Source organism: Micromesistius poutassou (genome assembly GCF_964030765.1).
Source record: "Micromesistius poutassou genome assembly, chromosome: 3".
Classification (NCBI taxonomy): Eukaryota; Metazoa; Chordata; class Actinopteri; order Gadiformes; family Gadidae; genus Micromesistius; species Micromesistius poutassou.
The window spans coordinates 18688601-18702071 of NC_140273.1; the positions used below are offsets into that span (position 1 = coordinate 18688601).

General features: G+C 41.3%; 1 long non-coding RNA gene across 1 annotated transcript; it reads left to right on the forward strand.

Moving 5' to 3' along the window:
* The first annotated feature begins 1176 nt into the window (after positions 1–1176).
* On the forward strand, positions 1177–2065 carry LOC311341368. The gene is made up of 3 exons (XR_014633307.1): positions 1177–1231; positions 1298–1382; positions 1861–2065. It is a non-coding gene; the product is annotated as an uncharacterized lncRNA (long non-coding RNA).
* Positions 2066–13471: the final 11406 nt, after the last annotated feature.

Here is a 13471-nt window from a genome sequence, read left to right on the forward strand (position 1 = left end):
GTTGTTTTGAGCACAATTCACGTGTCAGGGTCAAAAACACCTTTTTGGTCAAAAGGTGATTCTCTCACTCTGAAAAGCATTTAGCACGCATAAAAACTGGAAAAGTTGATAACTCAGTCCCTTTCAATGCAAACGTGTAACTGAGCTTAAATAGGGTTATTTATGCATTCGCGCACCATTTGGAAGTGGAGAGCAGTTGTTTTGACTATAATTCACGTGTTAGGGTCAAAAACACATTGTGGGTCAAAACATGCTTTTCTCGCTCTGAAAAGCATTTTGCACGCATAAAAACTGGAAAAGTTGATAACTCAGTCCCTTTCAATGCAAACGTGTAACTGAGCTTAAATAGGGTTATTTATGCCATCGCGCACCATTTGGAAGTGGAGAGCAGTTGTTTTGACTATAATTCACGTGTTAGGGTCAAAAACACATTGTGGGTCAAAACATGCTTTTCTCGCTCTGAAAAGCATTTTGCACGCATAAAAACTGGAAAAGTTGATAACTCAGTCCCTTTCAATGCAAACGTGTAACTGAGCTTAAATAGGGTTATTTATGCCATCGCGCACCATTTGGAAGTGGAGAGCATTGGTTTTGAGCACAATTCACGTGTCAGGGTCAAAAACACATTGTGGGTCAAAACATGCTTTTCTCGCTCTGAAAAGCATTTTGCAAGCATAAAAACTGGAAAAGTGAATAACTCAGTCACTTTCAATGCAAACGTGTAACTGAGCTTAAATAGGGTTATGTATGCCATTGCGCACCATTTGGAAGTGAAGAGCAGTTGTTTTGAGCACAATTCACGTGTCAGGGTCAAAAACACATTTTTGGTCAAAAAGTGATTCTCTCGCTCTGAAAAGCATTTTGCACGCATAAAAACTGGAAAAGTTGATAACTCAGTCCCTTTCAATGCAAACGTGTAACTGAGCTTAAATAGGGTTATTTATGCCATCGCGCACCATTTGGAAGTGGAGAGCAGTTGTTTTGACTATAATTCACGTGTTAGGGTCAAAAACACATTGTGGGTCAAAACATGCTTTTCTCGCTCTGAAAAGCATTTTGCAAGTGTAGCAGTATAGATGTGCTACCACTAGTGGCCGTCAGGGGGAGAGTATAAAAGCAGCCACCCTCCACCTGTCTCTGTCTCTTTGTGCCTCCGTCACTTCCGGGCCAAAGGTGGTTTGGTCCGCTGCTCCGGGTTTCCCCGTGCGCATTGTGGCGTGATACTAAATTGGTGAGTACTCTATTGTCGGCAACATGTTGGATGCTATCTGGTGGCTAATTCTCAGTGTGGTCTCAGGCAAACGCCGAGGACGGCTGGAGTCCTCTCTCCCTCCCTCCTGCTAGGTGAACGGATGTGTGTGTCCGAGTGGGGTCAAAAACAGGTATGTGTTAGCGTATCGAATAAACAGCATTCCTAGCAATGTAGCAGAGCTAACATAACTTTCTCAAACAGGACCGATTGCAATCCGCTCCTTGGGGGTCTCTGCTGCTTTGTCCGCTGGCATTCTCCATGCTGCTCTCATCTGCTGTTGCTGCCGTCACGTATTACATTTATCTTACGTGTGTTACTTCGGCTGGTACTTCGGCCCACTGCCGCCTGTCGCTGCGGCGCATCCCTCCGAGGAACCCTATCGGGGACGTTTATCCGGAGTGTATTTTAAAGCGGGGCTTGTCCCCCCGTGTGTGTGAATGAGCGTTAAAGTGTGTACTTTTGATTATTTACCTAGCCCTGAGTTTGTATCGTGTTTGTTTTCTTTTGAGCTTTTGTTTTCATATTCCTTTGTTTATTCCATGTAAATTAATAGGGGGCAAGGTTGTTTTTGTTAATTGCCCATTGATTCATTTGTTTCTCCTTTTTAGTGGCTGGAGACCGGTGGTGGTGTGCTGGTGTCGTGGTGGTGGTGCCCCCCTTTGTTTCGTTTGCTGTGGTTGGGTGATTTTGGTTTTCTTTATTTAGGTGGAACCTCCTCCTGCACTAAGTCATCATTTATTTGCTCGGCTCCAAGCCATTATTTGGTTTCGAGTGAATGTTCCAAAAGACTGTTTTAAAAGAGAATTGATTCAATAAATTGTACCCTTTTATAACTTCCTAAACCACGTCTCATGCCTGTCAATGTGAGTGACCTTACCTGTGTGCCTTGCACGTTAAATCAATTCCCTGGGTGAAATTCCCAGGGTGGCGTTGTCGGTTTCTTTTCTATTTTTTAGTTAGATCTTTTGGTTAAATTTCCTTTAGCTTATCACCTCGCCACACAAGCATAAAAACTGGAAAAGTGAATAACTCAGTCACTTTCAATGCAAACGTGTAACTGAGCTGAAATAGGGTTATTTATGCCATTGCGCACCATTTGGAAGTGAAGAGCAGTTGTTTTGAGCACAATTCACGTGTCAGGGTCAAAAACACCTTTTTCGTTAAAAAGTGATTCTCTCGCTCTGAAAAGCATTTTGCACGCATAAAAACTGGAAAAGTGAATAACTCAGTCACTTTCAATGCAAACGTGTAACTGAGCTTAAATAGGGTTATTTATGCCATCGCGCACCATTTGGAAGTGGAGAGCAGTTGTTTTGACTATAATTCACGTGTTAGGGTCAAAAACACATTGTGGGTCAAAACATGCTTTTCTCGCTCTGAAAAGCATTTTGCAAGCATAAAAACTGGAAAAGTGAATAACTCAGTCACTTTCAATGCAAACGTGTAACTGAGCTTAAATAGGGTTATTTATGCCATTGCGCACCATTTGGAAGTGAAGAGCAGTTGTTTTGAGCACAATTCACGTGTTAGGGTCAAAAACACATTGTGGGTCAAAACATGCTTTTCTCGCTCTGAAAAGCATTTTGCAAGCATAAAAACTGGAAAAGTGAATAACTCAGTCACTTTCAATGCAAACGTGTAACTGAGCTTAAATAGGGTTATTTATGCCATTGCGCACCATTTAGAAGTGAAGAGCAGTTGTTTTGAGCACAATTCACGTGTCAGGGTCAAAAACACATTTTTGGTCAAAAAGTGATTCTCTCGCTCTGAAAAGCATTTTGCACGCATAAAAACTGGAAAAGTGAATAACTCAGTCACTTTCAATGCAAACGTGTAACTGAGCTTAAATAGGGTTATTTATGCCATTGCGCACCATTTGGAAGTGAAGAGCAGTTGTTTTGAGCACAATTCACGTGTCAGGGTCAAAAACACCTTTTTCGTTAAAAAGTGATCTCTCGCTCTGAAAAGCATTTTGCACGCATAAAAACTGGAAAAGTGAATAACTCAGTCACTTTCAATGCAAACGTGTAACTGAGCTTAAATAGGGTTATTTATGCCATCGCGCACCATTTGGAAGTGGAGAGCAGTTGTTTTGACTATAATTCACGTGTTAGGGTCAAAAACACATTGTGGGTCAAAACATGCTTTTCTCGCTCTGAAAAGCATTTTGCACGCATAAAAACTGGAAAAGTTGATAACTCAGTCCCTTTCAATGCAAACGTGTAACTGAGCTTAAATAGGGTTATTTATGCCATCGCGCACCATTTGGAAGTGGAGAGCAGTTGTTTTGACTATAATTCACGTGTTAGGGTCAAAAACACATTGTGGGTCAAAACATGCTTTTCTCGCTCTGAAAAGCATTTTGCACGCATAAAAACTGGAAAAGTTGATAACTCAGTCCCTTTCAATGCAAACGTGTAACTAAGCTTAAATAGGGTTATTTATGCCATTGCACACCATTTGGAAGTGAAGAGCAGTTGTTTTGAGCACAATTCACGTGTCAGGGTCAAAAACACCTTTTTGGTCAAAAAGTGATTCTCTCGCTCTGAAAAGCATTTTGCACGCATAAAAACTGGAAAAGTTGATAACTCAGTCCCTTTCAATGCAAACGTGTAACTGAGCTTAAATAGGGTTATTTATGCCATCGCGCACCATTTGGAAGTGGAGAGCATTGGTTTTGAGCACAATTCACGTGTCAGGGTCAAAAACACATTGTGGGTCAAAACATGCTTTTCTCGCTCTGAAAAGCATTTTGCAAGCATAAAAACTGGAAAAGTGAATAACTCAGTCACTTTCAATGCAAACGTGTAACTGAGCTTAAATAGGGTTATTTATGCCATTGCGCACCATTTGGAAGTGAAGAGCAGTTGTTTTGAGCACAATTCACGTGTCAGGGTCAAAAACACATTTTTGGTCAAAAAGTGATTCTCTCGCTCTGAAAAGCATTTTGCACGCATAAAAACTGGAAAAGTGAATAACTCTGTTAAACTGTTGCAAAATGTCTGCTACTGCTCTTGAATGTGCCCTCATACTGGCACCAGTGCACCAGGTGAAGCAAATCTTAATAAATGACTGATGGCCTGCCTTTGTGCCAGTTCTCCCCAGTCAAACAAAAGAACTCAGTTGTGTCGTCTCTTAATATGTGTACCCGGTATTCCAGCTTTTTATGATGGCTGCGCCAACAGGTTATGGGCCCAGGAAAGAGATTGGAAGCCGATGGAATCGTTTATGTTTTGATGGAGATGAGAAAAACTACGAGTTATGGGAAACTAAGTTCCTAGGCCAACTATGTTTGCTCGGACTAAAGAAAACCATCCTCCATGAGCCAGATGAGGGTGAGGATGGTGTAGAAGGAGATGCCGAGAAAAACGAAAAAGCGTATGCTGAGTTAATCCAGCTGTTGGACGACAAGAGTTTGTCTCTTGTGATGAGGGATGCGGCTGATGATGGTAGGAGAGCGCTCCAGATACTGAGGGACCACTACGCTGGCAAGGGAAAGCCCCGTGTGATAAATCTGTATACTGAACTTACATCCCTCCAAAAGGCTGTCAATGAGAGCGTTACAGATTATATCATACGGGCAGAGACTGCAATTACCGCACTGAGGAATGCGGGAGAGACTTTAAGTGATGATCTGCTGATCGCAATGATATTAAAGGGCTTGCCAGATGTGTTTAAGCCATTTTCCATTCATGTGACCCAGAGTGATGAGAAATTGACCTTCGCTGAGTTCAAGACAAAGTTGCGGAGCTATGAAAGCACCGAAAAGTTCAGGACCGCGTCCACAGAGGAGGACAGTGTCATGAGAGTAAGAGGAAGATCTGGCGGGGACCTGAGACTGACCTGCTACAGCTGTGGCCAGAAGGGCCATAAAGCAATAGAGTGTCCTGCTGCGGGCCAGCGCAGTGGACAGAGACAATGGTGCAGTTTTTGCAAGAGCTCCACGCACAAAGATGTGAACTGCAGACGGAGGAGGAGAGACAAGGTCAAGCAGGCGGTGGATGAGGAGGGCCACACGTTTGCATTCAAGGTGGGCCAGGTGGATGGAGACCCTGTCAGCAGACCACAGAAGAGAGGGCTTATGGTCGACACGGGGGCCACATCCCACATCGTGACAGACATCACAAAGTTCAAGGACTTTGATGAGAACTTCAAGTCGCAAAAGCACATCCTGGAGTTGGCGGATGGTGTGAGGACCAGTGGTGTCGCACTGAAGAGGGGTGCGGCCAAGGTTCGTCTGATTGACAGGAGAGGATGCGCAGTGGACACGATGTTGATGGGGGCATTATATGTCCCATCATATCCCCAGGACATTTTTTCTGTCAAGGCAGCAACCGCCCAAGGAGCGACTGTCATCTTCAAGGAGGGACAGAACGAGCTCATCCATAAAGACGGTATGGCATTTGGGATTCAAGTGTATGATAGGCTGTATTATTTAAACACTGCTGAGCCTATAGATGAAAGTAATGGAGAAGATGGATGTCATGGATGCTATGATTTGCAAACATGGCACGAAATTTTGGGACACTGTAATTATGATGATGTGTTGAAGTTGGAAAGTGTCACAGAAGGGATGAAAATTAAAGGTAAATCTGATAAGTCGAACCTGAAATGTGAGGTCTGTGTGCAAGGGAAATTTGCTCAGAGCAGGAACAGAGAACCAGATGAAAGAGCAACTGTACCACTTGCACTTGTACATACAGATTTGGCTGGCCCTATAGCACCAGCAGCAAAAGATGGGTTCAGGTACTCTTTGGCATTCACTGATGACTATTCAGGTGCAATCTTTGTATATTTTTTGAAAGCCAAGAGTGACACAGTCAGAGCTACAGAAAAGTTTATCGCTGATGTTGCACCTTATGGGAGAATCAAATGTATTAGATCTGATAATGGCACTGAGTTTACGTCAAAGGAGTTTCAGTCACTAATCAGTAAAAATGCCATTAGACATGAGACCTCAGCCCCTTATTCTCCCCATCAAAATGGGACAGCTGAGAGAAACTGGAGAACATTGTTTGAAATGGCAAGATGTATGTTGATTGAGAGTAATCTGCCAAAAGAACTCTGGACATATGCAGTTCAGACTGCTGCAGCTGTCCGCAATAGATGTTACAACAAGCGAACAGGACAGACTCCATACTACATGCTGACAGGGAAAGTGCCTGATCTGTCAAGAATGAAATGTTTTGGGTCAGTATGTTATGCATACAAATATAACAAAAAGAAGCTTGACTCACAATCTGAAAGGGGGATCTTTGTTGGTTACGACAAGAATAGTCCTGCATATCTAATCTTCTACCCAGAAACAGGGAGAGTACTCAAAAACAGGTTGGTAAAGTTGATCAGCAAATGTGTGAATGAGTGTCAGACTCAGACAGACCAGGATAGGAGTGAATACATCCTGTATAGGGAGAGGGGTGAAACCACTTTTCCAAAAAATGATGTAGTGAAACCAATCACACAGGAAATTAAAGCTGAGATTTGTGACACAGACACCACTACAGGTGAGGGTGAGAGTGTTAAAAATGCCCGATATCCAAAGAGGGAGAGGAGACCACCTAAGTACTATAATGATTATGAATGCAAGATAAAATGTGATGTTGATGATGATGATGATGATGATGATGATGGTGATGATGATGGTCAAGGGTTAACTGTTGACTATTGTTACCGGGTTATGTCAGATGCACCTCGAACTCTGAAGGAAGCCATGAGCTCACCAAAATCACATTTGTGGGTTAAAGCTATGAAAGATGAAATGGACTCTCTGAAAGAAAATGAGACATTTACCCTAACCACTTTGCCAGAAGGTAAACATGCAGTGGGGGGAAGATGGGTTTATACTGTAAAAGAAAATCTGGATGAGACAAAAACATACAAAGCCAGGTATGTAGCAAAGGGTTATAGTCAAGTTGCAGGGATTGATTATAATGAAACCTTTTCTCCAACTGCTAGCATGACATCTGTGCGCAGTCTGATGCAGCTTGCAGTGCAGCATGGCTTAGAACTGCACCAGATGGATGTTAAAACTGCATACCTGCATGCTCCTATTGATTGTGAAGTGTACATGGAGCAGCCGGAGGGTTTTGAAGTTAAGGCAAAGGCAAGTGAGAAACTGGTCTGTAAACTTAATAGATCATTGTATGGTCTGAAGCAGTCGGGACGAAATTGGAACAAAATGCTTCATGATTTTCTATGTGAAAATGGTTACAGTCAAAACCCAGCTGACCATTGTGTTTATAGTAGACAGACTGCGAATGAGAGGGTAATATTGTTAATCTGGGTTGATGACCTTATCATTGCTGCTAATGACAATCAAACTGTGAAAAATGTAAAAGAAATGTTGGGAGCAAAATTTAAAATGAAAGACCTTGGTGAACTCAAACATTTCTTGGGTATTGATTTTGTGCAAAGAGGAGGTGAAATAAAAATGAGTCAAAAAAGGTACATTACAAAGATTTTGGAGAGGTTTGAAATGATCGACTGTAAACCTAGATTTACTCCATGTGAAAACAAACTGAAGTTTGACAATGAGGGTCAACCTGTTGACCAAAAGAAGTATCGTGAGGTTGTTGGCAGTTTGCTTTATGTCATGATATGTACAAGACCAGATCTAAGTTGGATTGTAGGCAAACTGTCACAATACCTGTCTGAACCAAAAGAACAACACTGGGTAACAGCAAAACACGTGTTGCGATATTTGAAGGGAACTGTAAATCAGGAATTGTGTTTCAAAAGAAGTGATGTAAATCTTAAACTTGTGGCATATAGTGATGCAGATTGGGCAGAAGACCAGAACGACAGGAAAAGTACAACTGGGTACTGTTTTAGTTTGTCTGAGACAGGGCCTGTTATTTCCTGGAAGTCAAGGAAACAGCCCACAGTTGCTTTATCCACATGTGAGGCAGAGTACATGGCCCTGGCAGCGACAACTCAGGAAAGCATGTATCTAGTACAGTTGTTAAATGGGATGGACAGTGATTGTGAATATGCACCAGTGACAGTTTTTGAGGACAATCAGGGTGCTATTGCTTTGTCGAAAAACCCTGTACTGCGTCAGAGATGTAAACATGTGGACATCAAATTCCACTTTGTTCGATCTGCTCTCAGTGATGGGAAAATCTGCATTGAATATTGCCCAACCGCTGACATGGTGGCAGATGTGTTAACTAAACCTGTAACAAGAGTCAGGATGGATAAGTTCGTGTGTTTTATGTTTGGGATAAAGTGAAATGTATGTCATGGTAGATCTTGCTGTCAGTATCAGAACAAGTGGGGGTGTTAAACTGTTGCAAAATGTCTGCTACTGCTCTTGAATGTGCCCTCATACTGGCACCAGTGCACCAGGTGAAGCAAATCTTAATAAATGACTGATGGCCTGCCTTTGTGCCAGTTCTCCCCAGTCAAACAAAAGAACTCAGTTGTGTCGTCTCTTAATATGTGTACCCGGTATTCCAGCTTTTTATGATGGCTGCGCCAACAAACTCAGTCACTTTCAATGCAAACGTGTAACTGAGCTTAAATAGGGTTATTTATGCCATTGCGCACCATTTGGAAGTGAAGAGCAGTTGTTTTGAGCACAATTCACGTGTCAGGGTCAAAAACACCTTTTTGGTCAAAAAGTGATTCTCTCGCTCTGAAAAGCATTTTGCACGCATAAAAACTGGAAAAGTGAATAACTCAGTCACTTTCAATGCAAACGTGTAACTGAGCTGAAATAGGGTTATTTATGCCATTGCGCACCATTTGGAAGTGGAGAGCATTGGTTTTGAGCACAATTCACGTGTCAGGGTCAAAAACACATTGTGGGTCAAAGCATGCTTTTCTCGCTCTGAAAAGCATTTTGCAAGCATAAAAACTGGGAAAGTGAATAACTCAGTCACTTTCAATGCAAACGTGTAACTGAGCTTAAATAGGGTTATTTATGCCATTGCGCACCATTTGGAAGTGGAGAGCATTGGTTTTGAGCACAATTCACGTGTCAGGGTCAAAAACACATTGTGGGTCAAAACATGCTTTTCTCGCTCTGAAAAGCATTTTGCAAGCATAAAAACTGGAAAAGTGAATAACTCAGTCCCTTTCAATGCAAACGTGTAACTGAGCTTAAATAGGGTTATTTATGCCATCGCGCACCATTTGGAAGTGTAGAGCAGTTGTTTTGACTATAATTCACGTGTTAGGGTCAAAAACACATTGTGGGTCAAAACATGCTTTTCTCGCTCTGAAAAGCATTTTGCAAGCATAAAAACTGGAAAAGTGAATAACTCAGTCACTTTCAATGCAAACGTGTAACTGAGCTTAAATAGGGTTATTTATGCCATTGCGCACCATTTAGAAGTGAAGAGCAGTTGTTTTGAGCACAATTCACGTGTCAGGGTCAAAAACACATTTTTGGTCAAAAAGTGATTCTCTCGCTCTGAAAAGCATTTTGCACGCATAAAAACTGGAAAAGTGAATAACTCGGTCACTTTCAATGCAAACGTGTAACTGAGCTGAAATAGGGTTATTTATGCCATTGCGCACCATTTGGAAGTGGAGAGCATTGGTTTTGAGCACAATTCACGTGTCAGGGTCAAAAACACATTGTGGGTCAAAACATGCTTTTCTCGCTCTGAAAAGCATTTTGCAAGCATAAAAACTGGGAAAGTGAATAACTCAGTCACTTTCAATGCAAACGTGTAACTGAGCTTAAATAGGGTTATTTATGCCATTGCGCACCATTTGGAAGTGGAGAGCATTGGTTTTGAGCACAATTCACGTGTCAGGGTCAAAAACACATTGTGGGTCAAAACATGCTTTTCTCGCTCTGAAAAGCATTTTGCAAGCATAAAAACTGGAAAAGTGAATAACTCAGTCCCTTTCAATGCAAACGTGTAACTGAGCTTAAATAGGGTTATTTATGCCATCGCGCACCATTTGGAAGTGGAGAGCAGTTGTTTTGACTATAATTCACGTGTTAGGGTCAAAAACACATTGTGGGTCAAAACATGCTTTTCTCGCTCTGAAAAGCATTTTGCAAGCATAAAAACTGGAAAAGTGAATAACTCAGTCACTTTCAATGCAAACGTGTAACTGAGCTTAAATAGGGTTATTTATGCCGTTGCGCACCATTTGGAAGTGAAGAGCAGTTGTTTTGAGCACAATTCACGTGTCAGGGTCAAAAACACATTTTTGGTCAAAAAGTGATTCTCTCGCTCTGAAAAGCATTTTGCACGCATAAAAACTGGAAAAGTGAATAACTCAGTCACTTTCAATGCAAACGTGTAACTGAGCTTAAATAGGGTTATTTATGCCATTGCGCACCATTTGGAAGTGAAGAGCAGTTGTTTTGAGCACAATTCACGTGTCAGGGTCAAAAACACCTTTTTGGTCAAAAAGTGATTCTCTCGCTCTGAAAAGCATTTTGCACGCATAAAAACTGGAAAAGTGAATAACTCAGTCACTTTCAATGCAAACGTGTAACTGAGCTTAAATAGGGTTATTTATGCCATTGCGCACCATTTGGAAGTGAAGAGCAGTTGTTTTGAGCACAATTCACGTGTCAGGGTCAAAAACACCTTTTTGGTCAAAAAGTGATTCTCTCGCTCTGAAAAGCATTTTGCACGCATAAAAACTGGAAAAGTTGATAACTCAGTCCCTTTCAATGCAAACGTGTAACTGAGCTTAAATAGGGTTATTTATGCCATCGCGCACCATTTGGAAGTGGAGAGCATTGGTTTTGAGCACAATTCACGTGTCAGGGTCAAAAACACATTGTGGGTCAAAACATGCTTTTCTCGCTCTGAAAAGCATTTTGCAAGCATAAAAACTGGAAAAGTGAATAACTCAGTCACTTTCAATGCAAACGTGTAACTGAGCTTAAATAGGGTTATTTATGCCATTGCGCACCATTTGGAAGTGAAGAGCAGTTGTTTTGAGCACAATTCACGTGTCAGGGTCAAAAACACCTTTTTGGTCAAAAAGTGATTCTCTCGCTCTGAAAAGCATTTTGCACGCATAAAAACTGGAAAAGTGAATAACTCAGTCACTTTCAATGCAAACGTGTAACTGAGCTTAAATAGGGTTATTTATGCCATTGCGCACCATTTGGAAGTGAAGCGCAGTTGTTTTGAGCACAATTCACGTGTCAGGGTCAAAAACACCTTTTTCGTTAAAAAGTGATTCTCTCGCTCTGAAAAGCATTTTGCACGCATAAAAACTGGAAAAGTGAATAACTCAGTCACTTTCAATGCAAACGTGTAACTGAGCTGAAATAGGGTTATTTATGCCATTGCGCACCATTTGGAAGTGGAGAGCATTGGTTTTGAGCACAATTCACGTGTCAGGGTCAAAAACACATTGTGGGTCAAAACATGCTTTTCTCGCTCTGAAAAGCATTTTGCAAGCATAAAAACTGGGAAAGTTGATAACTCAGTCCCTTTCAATGCAAACGTGTAACTGAGCTTAAATAGGGTTATTTATGCCATCGCGCACCATTTGGAAGTGGAGAGCAGTTGTTTTGACTATAATTCACGTGTTAGGGTCAAAAACACATTGTGGGTCAAAACATGCTTTTCTCGCTCTGAAAAGCATTTTGCACGCATAAAAACTGGAAAAGTTGATAACTCAGTCCCTTTCAATGCAAACGTGTAACTGAGCTTAAATAGGGTTATTTATGCCATCGCGCACCATTTGGAAGTGGAGAGCAGTTGTTTTGACTATAATTCACGTGTTAGGGTCAAAAACACATTGTGGGTCAAAACATGCTTTTCTCGCTCTGAAAAGCATTTTGCACGCATAAAAACTGGAAAAGTTGATAACTCAGTCCCTTTCAATGCAAACGTGTAACTAAGCTTAAATAGGGTTATTTATGCCATTGCACAACATTTGGAAGTGAAGAGCAGTTGTTTTGAGCACAATTCACGTGTCAGGGTCAAAAACACCTTTTTGGTCAAAAAGTGATTCTCTCGCTCTGAAAAGCATTTTGCACGCATAAAAACTGGAAAAGTTGATAACTCAGTCCCTTTCAATGCAAACGTGTAACTGAGCTTAAATAGGGTTATTTATGCCATCGCGCACCATTTGGAAGTGGAGAGCATTGGTTTTGAGCACAATTCACGTGTCAGGGTCAAAAACACATTGTGGGTCAAAACATGCTTTTCTCGCTCTGAAAAGCATTTTGCAAGCATAAAAACTGGAAAAGTGAATAACTCAGTCACTTTCAATGCAAACGTGTAACTGAGCTTAAATAGGGTTATTTATGCCATTGCGCACCATTTGGAAGTGAAGAGCAGTTGTTTTGAGCACAATTCACGTGTTAGGGTCAAAAACACATTGTGGGTCAAAACATGCTTTTCTCGCTCTGAAAAGCATTTTGCAAGCATAAAAACTGGAAAAGTGAATAACTCAGTCACTTTCAATGCAAACGTGTAACTGAGCTTAAATAGGGTTATTTATGCCATTGCGCACCATTTAGAAGTGAAGAGCAGTTGTTTTGAGCACAATTCACGTGTCAGGGTCAAAAACACATTTTTGGTCAAAAAGTGATTCTCTCGCTCTGAAAAGCATTTTGCACGCATAAAAACTGGAAAAGTGAATAACTCAGTCACTTTCAATGCAAACGTGTAACTGAGCTTAAATAGGGTTATTTATGCCATTGCGCACCATTTGGAAGTGAAGAGCAGTTGTTTTGAGCACAATTCACGTGTCAGGGTCAAAAACACCTTTTTCGTTAAAAAGTGATTCTCTCGCTCTGAAAAGCATTTTGCACGCATAAAAACTGGAAAAGTGAATAACTCAGTCACTTTCAATGCAAACGTGTAACTGAGCTGAAATAGGGTTATTTATGCCATTGCGCACCATTTGGAAGTGGAGAGCATTGGTTTTGAGCACAATTCACGTGTCAGGGTCAAAAACACATTGTGGGTCAAAACATGCTTTTCTCGCTCTGAAAAGCATTTTGCAAGCATAAAAACTGGGAAAGTTGATAACTCAGTCCCTTTCAATGCAAACGTGTAACTGAGCTTAAATAGGGTTATTTATGCCATCGCGCACCATTTGGAAGTGGAGAGCAGTTGTTTTGACTATAATTCACGTGTTAGGGTCAAAAACACATTGTGGGTCAAAACATGCTTTTCTCGCTCTGAAAAGCATTTTGCACGCATAAAAACTGGAAAAGTTGATAACTCAGTCCCTTTCAATGCAAACGTGTAACTGAGCTTAAATAGGGTTATTTATGCC